We start from the raw sequence: 8,089 nt of genomic DNA on the forward strand, positions 1-8,089 counted from the left end.
TAGTTGTGGAGAGTGGGGGCTACTCTTCATTGCGGTGCATGGGCTTCTCATTGCTGTGGCTTCTCTTGTTGCGGAGCCCGGGCTCTAGACACGCGGGCTTCAGTAGTTGTGGCTCGCAGGCTCTAGAGCGAAAGCTCAATAGTTGTGGTGCACAGGCTTGGTTGCTCCACAGCATGTGGGATCTTCCTGGACCAGGGCTTGAACCCCTGTCCCCTGCATTAGCAGGCGGATTCTTAACCATTCCGCCACCAGGGAAGTCCTTCTTCTAGGCTTTAATTTGCAGAATGGAATGACATTCTTGCTCTTCACATTTTTGGGAAAGAATGGAATAGAGTGGTTGAATTAAGAAAAAGAAGTAACATTGTGAAGTAACCCAGTGATTTGAAGCTATGTGGCTTTGATTGGAGCCTCATTTAAAAGAGGATGGCTCAGTAAGTAACACAGGCAAATCAAATCAGTGGACATTTTATTAATTTGTCTCATAAAAAAAGAGTCAATCAGTATCATACCTACGGGAATATTCACATAGAATCAGATTCAAATATGATTAATTAAAAGGAATTTCCAAGAGTAGCTCAGCATAATGCCAAATTAAAGAGTGAATGCACCTGAGGAGCTAGACGCACTAAGGGAATTCAGGAAGAAGCTGTGGTTAGTACCAGCAAGAGTCTTGGGGAATGAGACTCAAGGTCAGAGATTAGAATCAAGAAAAGTTGGATAAATTTTACTAGTTCCAAAGAACAATGCTCAAAGAAGACAGAGGCAAAAATCAAGAAAAATCAGAAGAAGATGTATTAAGTGTGTTCTAAGGCTCTGGGGCCTGCTTACATTGATGACCTGGTGGGAGCTACCTAGGGTAGCATATGAGACAGAAAGACCTGGAAACCACAGAGGGCCAGGAACCTGGGAGAGAGGTGAAAATGTAGGCAGGAAAGGACTCCAGATTGAAAGCTGAGAGGAATTGAATTAGGTAATAATCTGGCAGGACCAGAAGAAGATGGAAATTTTGGTTGGGTATCAATGTTAGTATGTTGAAAAATGTAGGCTGAGGTTTGGGTGAACTCTGGGGTGATCTTGAAGTAATCATGCAGAATAGACACTGAGCATTCACTCTGAGTGAATTTACTAGTTCTGTTCACACATGTGTTTTGTGCATCTGTTGTGTAAGCCACACTAGAGTTGACATTATGGGAAAAAACGGAAGCAAATGAGACATGTCTCTTGTCCTTGTTTTAGTCAGTATGGTCAGGATGTAGCCTGGTACCTCACAGGCACTTACATATTTTTTGACTGTCTTTTTTTGTGTCCTGGTCACAGTTGAGATACTGGAACCAGCTCATACGGCACAAGAGCTGTTTGTTAGCATCTCTTCCCAACTCTATGTGATGACATGTTAGAAGCTTGAAATTGACCATGATGGTAGTATTTTCATCACAGGTGGAATTTTTGGATTAGTGATTATCTAGAGGATATGAATGGCTCTTTATTATTTTTCCTATGAAAAGTGGAAGCATTGTTTTTCTTTCTATCCTTAGAAAGGGTTCCTTTCATAAATGCATGCAAACTGGGTCTTGGCCCACCACCTCTTAGGTTAGACATTCAGGGTCATTTTATATCTGCAATTTCAGATGCACTAATTTGCTAACTTTGAGATTAGAGCAGGAATAACCTCAGTGCTCTGTTAATGCCAATTACCTCTGAAACAGCCAGACTAAAGACAGATAAGAGTCCCCTGATGACTGATTAAAATATGGTATCCTGAAAATTAAATGTCTAGTTTGAGCACAGATGTAGCACAAAGATTTGTTATCTGAATTGACTCAGATTGAATGCTAACATTGGGAAAACTCACAAGGAATAATATAATTGTTATACTCCCCCAGTAGGAATAAAAAAGAAAGAACTTCATACTTCTGGGACATGTTAAAGTCAAGAAAATTGGGATTGAAATCTTGTGATGAGCTTTTAAGTCATAAAACTTACTAATAAGAGGGCAGAAGTCAAAATAGCAGAACTAAGGATGTAATTAAAATTTCTGTGATGATACCCCCTTAGTCTAATGTTACCATTTGATTTGTGCTTTTCAAATAGTGTTATTTATAACTCACAATTTTCATAAGAGAGCTAAAGAACTTTCTGTGGTGGGCTCATTTCGTTTTGGTCAATGCTTCTGTCTCCTGGTGCCATCTAGAATTTGGATAAGGACCTATTTTTAAGGCATAAAATTGGAAAAGATTTCAAGAGATTAGAAAATGATTGATCTAATGGAATTGATATCAGACTTGGCAGCAGGCTTTAAACATCCAGTTTCTGTTTTAATTAATGAAATATCAACATATGGATAATGTTGAGGAATGGAATAAAGAATCAGGAAAGGAATATTTGAATTGTCACTTGTTTAAGCTATATCATAAATGCTAAAATGTAGGAAATAGCTGCATTCCTCGAAGGTTATAAAAATATCAAATGAATTTATTTTTTAAATTAACATTGTATTTTAAATTATTTATTTTTATTGAAGTATAGTTGATTTACAATATTTACAGTATTATATTAGTTTCAGGTGTATAACATGATTCAAAATTTTTATAGATTTACTCCATTTAAAGTTACTATAAAATATTGGCTATATTCCCTGTGCTGTACAATATATCCTTGTAGCTTATTTATTTTACACATAGGAGTTTGTACCTGTTAGTTCCTTACCCCTATCTTACCCCTTCCTACCCTCTCCCCACTGATAACCACTAGTTTGTTCTTTATATCAGGGAGTCTGTTTCAGAGTATAGTTTGCTCCTGTTCATTACCTAGAGGTCAAATCTGTCTCCTTTAGATCACAGGTTTACTTAAATTATAGCCCCAGGTAGTTTTCACCTACAGGTTTTTTTTTTTTTTTTTTCAGGCTGCTCTCACAGTTATTGGACCCTCATTCCAGTCTCAGCTTTAAGCAGTGAGGCTTAGTTTGGTCTATCACTCATGAGGCACTTCTGTTCTTTTATTCACCAGAATCTAAGACAACTGGCTACTTCTGCTAATTTCTACTCCTGAACTCTGAAGCACCAGAAATTCTTTAATATATTATATTTATATAATATGCAAAATTTTGTGTATTATATGGAATCATATATATATGAATCTGTAGCACTTAGCTTCTAGCAGAGTGCATGACATTAAGTAGCCACATATTAAATACTTATAAGGTTGAAGTTGATTGACTATATTATGAACTTGGTTACTAAGTTATCATAGTAAAATTTTAAAAATTTTACCAATGAGGTTTTTCCAAATGAGGTTTTCTTTGTTAAGCATTGTAATTCTGTGTTTAGCTAAAATTATACTGAAGCAAGTTTATTTTCATGAAAATAATGTACTTTTATGTTGGCAATCCAAACTCCATTCTTTGGCTTTAAATGAATCAAAATGATTGTACTAGGTTTTCAAGATCTTAAACAAGGTCTGAAAGAATCAACAAAGATACTAAATAGCACACTTACAGGATAAAATTTCCTTTTGGGAAAATAAAATAAAAATTATTTTTTTAAGGAAGTCATCTGATAATTTTACACTAATGTGTTCATAGTTGGTGATCAAACTTGTGGAAATATTCTGGAAACCTCAAAAATATGGTAAACAACATACTATTTATCTGAAAGTTAAGGGAGGTCATGTCAGAAAAAGAAAATACTTGTGAAGCCATAAGCTTTGCATTGCACATAGAGTTGCTCTTAATGGTCTAATATTAATTTAAAGCAAATTTAATTTAAACTTTGAACATATGGACTGTTATTTAATAAATTTTAGAAAAAATAGATTAAAAGAATTGAGGAAAGGAAGGTAGTGGGAGATAAGGAAGCTCATAATAGCCTTTGACTCTCAAAAATAATTTGTGGTGCATGTTTTTATGTTAAATGAATGAAACAATGGAAACAACATGTTTATATTGATACTATCAGAAAAAGAGCAAGTGCTTCCAATACAATCACAAATACAGAATAGTCAATTAGAAACTCCATATGCTGAGAGTCATGAGAACATCACTGTATTAAAACCAAGTGAGCTATCATATTTGCTTTCTGAGACTGCCATAACAATTAAACACAAATTTGGTGACTTAAAAGGGCAGTTTATTTTCTCACAGTTCTGGAGGCCGGAAGTTGGGCAGGGCTGAACTCCCTTTAGAGCCGCTAGGAGAGATTCTGTTCCTTGCCTCTTTCAGCTTCTAGTGCCTGTTGGCATTCCTTGGGTTGTGGCTGCATCATTTCACATCACCTCCTTCTCTGTGTGTCTCTAAACTCCATCTGCCTCTCTCATAAGAATACTTGTGATGGCATTTGGTGTTTACCCAGATAATACAGGATAATCTCCTTTTTTCAAGATTCTTAACTTAGTCACACCTTTTGCCCTATAAAGTAATATTCACTCTTTTGCCGTGTAAGGTACTATTCACAGATTCTAGGGATTAGGATGTTGTATTGATTTTCTAGTACTGCCATTACAAAATACCACAGATTTGGTAACTTAAACAATAAAAGTTTATTGTTTCACAGTCCCGGAGGCTAGCAGCCTGAGATCAAGGTGTTGGCAGGTTTGATGTCTCCCAAGTCTCCCTCTTTGGCTTGTAGACTACCCCCTTCTCATTGTGTCCTCATGTGTTCTTTCCTCTCTGCACATGTGTCCCTGGTGTCTCTTTGTGTGTCCAAATTTCCTTTTCTTATAAGGACACTAGTTAGTTTGGCTCACCCTAAAGGCCTCATTTTAACTTAATTTCCTCCTTAAAGACCTTTTCTCCACATACAGTCACATTCTGACATACTGGGAGTTAAGGCTTCAACGTGTTAATGTGGGGGGCACAATTCAGCCCATGCCATACATGAACATATATTTTTTGGGCCACCATTCAGCCCATTACAAATATGTAACTTTTGATTGAAATCATAAGGGAAGAAAGCTAAATATAATTTATTATGCTCCATTCACCAATGCAGACAAATGTAATACATTTATGAGGTAGTCTCATTAATATAGTTAAAATTTCATGGATAAATAACTCTATCAGGAGCTTCTGACAATTAACTAGAAAAATCACACGGAACAGTCATTTCTCAATGAGGCAAGATTAAATGTTAGCATATTGCAAAATCTCACACTGATATTTATTTGAGAATATAAAGAAAGTTTCCCCTTTCATTTATGGATTTATAGATACACTTGTGAAGATTACAATAGAAAAGAATTCTCCCTTGGCTAAAGGAAAACATGTAATTTAAGTTGAGGTGTAATTTATACTATATGCTGCAATTGCCTGAATTTAATGAGAAAATAAAGTAAATTCCAATACACTTTCCTGGGAATCATTCCAGCTCTCAATTATCTGTTGCATTGGATGCCAGGAAGTGGCTGTTCATAGAAAGATGGCCCAAAGTCCACATCTACACACACAAGTAGGTTGCTTTCATAGTAGCATTATCTTTGATTACAAAGAAAGTGAACTGATGTTATTATATATATTTGCAGAGATATATCATGCAGGTACCATGTACATGCAACCGGGACACCTAAGAACATAAAAATTACAAATATAAAAAAATCATACCAATATAGCAGAAGGAGTAACACTCCCAAACTCATTCTATGAGACCACCATCACCCTGATACCAAAACCAGACAAAGATGTCACAAAGACAGAAAACTACAGGCCAATATCACTGATGAACATAGATGCAAAAATCATCAACAAAATACTAGCAAACAGAATCCAACAGCACAGATCCAACAGATCCAATCCAAAGGATCATATACCATGATCAAGTGGGGTTTATCCCTGGAATGCAAGGATTCTTCAATATATGCAAATCATCAATGTGATACACCATATTAACAAATTGAAGGAGAAAAACCATATGATCATCTCAATAGATGCAGAAAAAGCTTTCGACAAAATTCAACACCAATTTATGATAAAAACCTTCCAGAAAGTATGCATAGAGGGAACTTACCTCAACATAATAAAGGCCATATATGACAAACCCACAGCCAACATCGTCCTCAATGGTGAAAAACTGAAACCATTTTCACTAAGATCAGGAAAAAGACAAGGTTGCCCACTCTCACCACTCTTATTCAACATAGTTTTGGAAGTTTTAACCACAGCAGTAAGAGAAGAAAAAGAAATAAAAGGAATCCAAATCAGAAAAGAAGAAGTAAAGCTGTCACTGTTTGCAGATGACATGATACTATACATGGAGAATCCTAAAGACTACCAGAAAACTCATAGTCAATGAATTTGGTAAAGTGGCATATACAAAATTAATGTACAGAAATCTCTTGCATTCCTATACACTAATGATGAAAAGTCTGAAAGAGAAATTAAGGAAACACTCCCATTTACCATTGCAACAAAAAGAATGAAATACCTAGGAATAAATCTACCTAAGGAGACAAAAGACCTGTATGCAGAAAACTACAAGACACTGATGAAAGAAACTAAAGATGATACAAACAGATGGAGAGATATACCATGTTCTTGGATTGGAAGAATCAACATTGTGAAAATGACTATACTACCCAAAGCAATCTACAGATTCAATGCAATCCCTATCAAACTACCACTGGCATTTTTCACAGAACTAGAACAAAAAGTTTCACAATTTGTATGGAAACACAAAAGACCCCGAATAGCCAAAGCAATCTTGAGAAAGAAAAATGGAGCTGGAGGAATCAGGCTCCCTGACTTCACGCTATACTACAAAGCTTCAGTAATCAAGACAGTATGGTACTGGCACAAAAACAGAAACACAGATCAATGGAACAGGATAGAAAGCCCAGAGATAAACCCATGCACATATGGTCACCTTATTTTTGATAAAGGAGGCATGGAGAAGAGATAGCCTCTTCAATAAGTGGTGCTGGGAAAACTGGACAGCTACATGTAACAGAATGAAATTAGAACACTCCCTAACACCATACACAAAAATAAATGCAAAATGGAGTAAAGACCTAAATGTAAGGCCAGACACCATCAATCTCTTAGAGGAAAACATAGGCAGAACATTCTATGACATAAATCACAGCAAGATCCTTTTTGACCCACCTTCTAGAGAAATGGAAAAAAAAAACAAAAATAAACAAATGGGACCTAATGAAACTTCAAAGCTTTTGCACAGCAAAGGAAACCATAAACAAGACCAAAAGACAACCCTCAGAATGGGAGAAAATATTTGCAAATGAAGCAACTGACAAAGGATTAATCTCCAAAATTTACAAGCAGCTCGTGCAGCTCAATAACAAAAAAACAAACAACCCAATCCAAAAATGGGCAGAAGACCTAAATAGACATTTCTCCAAAGAAGATATACAGATGGCCAACAAACACATGAAAGAATGCTCAACATCATTAATCATTAGAGAAATGCAAATCAGAACTACAATGAGATACCATCTCACACCGGTCAGAATGGCCATCATCAAAAAATCCAGAAACAATGAATGCTGGAGAGGGTGTGGAGAAAAGGGAACCCTCTTGCTCTGTTGGTGGGAATGTAAATTGATACAGCCACTATGAAGAATAGTATGGAGGTTCCTTAAAAAACTAAAAATAGAACTGTCCGGAGCATTTTAAAACCACATATATTGCCATTGCAGTTTAGTTACTAAATTCAAGATTTTGATACTGAATTCAAGACATTAAAAATGTCATCTTTTAATGTTTTTATATTGTGTCAATCAATACCAGTTAGTGCTTGCTTTGGCAGCACATATACTAAAATTGGAATCATACAGAGAAGATTAGCGTGACCCTTGTGCAAGGATGGCACACAAATTTGTGAAGTGTTCCATGTTTTTTTAACAATAGCCAGGTCATGGAAGCAACCTAAATGTCCATCAACAGAGGAATGGATAAAGAAGATGTAGTACATATATACAATGGAATATTACTCAGTCATAAAAAGGAATGAAATTGGGTCATTTGTAGAGACATGGATGGACCTAGAGACTGTCATACAGACTGAAGTAAGTCAGAGAAAAACAAATATCATATATTAACACATATATGTGGAATCTGAAAAAATTGGTATAGATGATCTTATTT

General features: G+C 35.9%; 1 non-coding gene across 1 annotated transcript; it reads left to right on the forward strand.

The window, feature by feature from the left end:
* Positions 1–7,735: 7,735 nt before the first annotated feature.
* On the forward strand, positions 7,736–7,842 carry LOC137206270 (U6 spliceosomal RNA). Its single transcript, XR_010934585.1, has one exon. It is a non-coding gene; the product is annotated as a U6 spliceosomal RNA (small nuclear RNA).
* Positions 7,843–8,089: the final 247 nt, after the last annotated feature.

Source organism: Pseudorca crassidens, chromosome 14 (genome assembly GCF_039906515.1).
Source record: "Pseudorca crassidens isolate mPseCra1 chromosome 14, mPseCra1.hap1, whole genome shotgun sequence".
Taxonomy (NCBI): Eukaryota; Metazoa; Chordata; class Mammalia; order Artiodactyla; family Delphinidae; genus Pseudorca; species Pseudorca crassidens.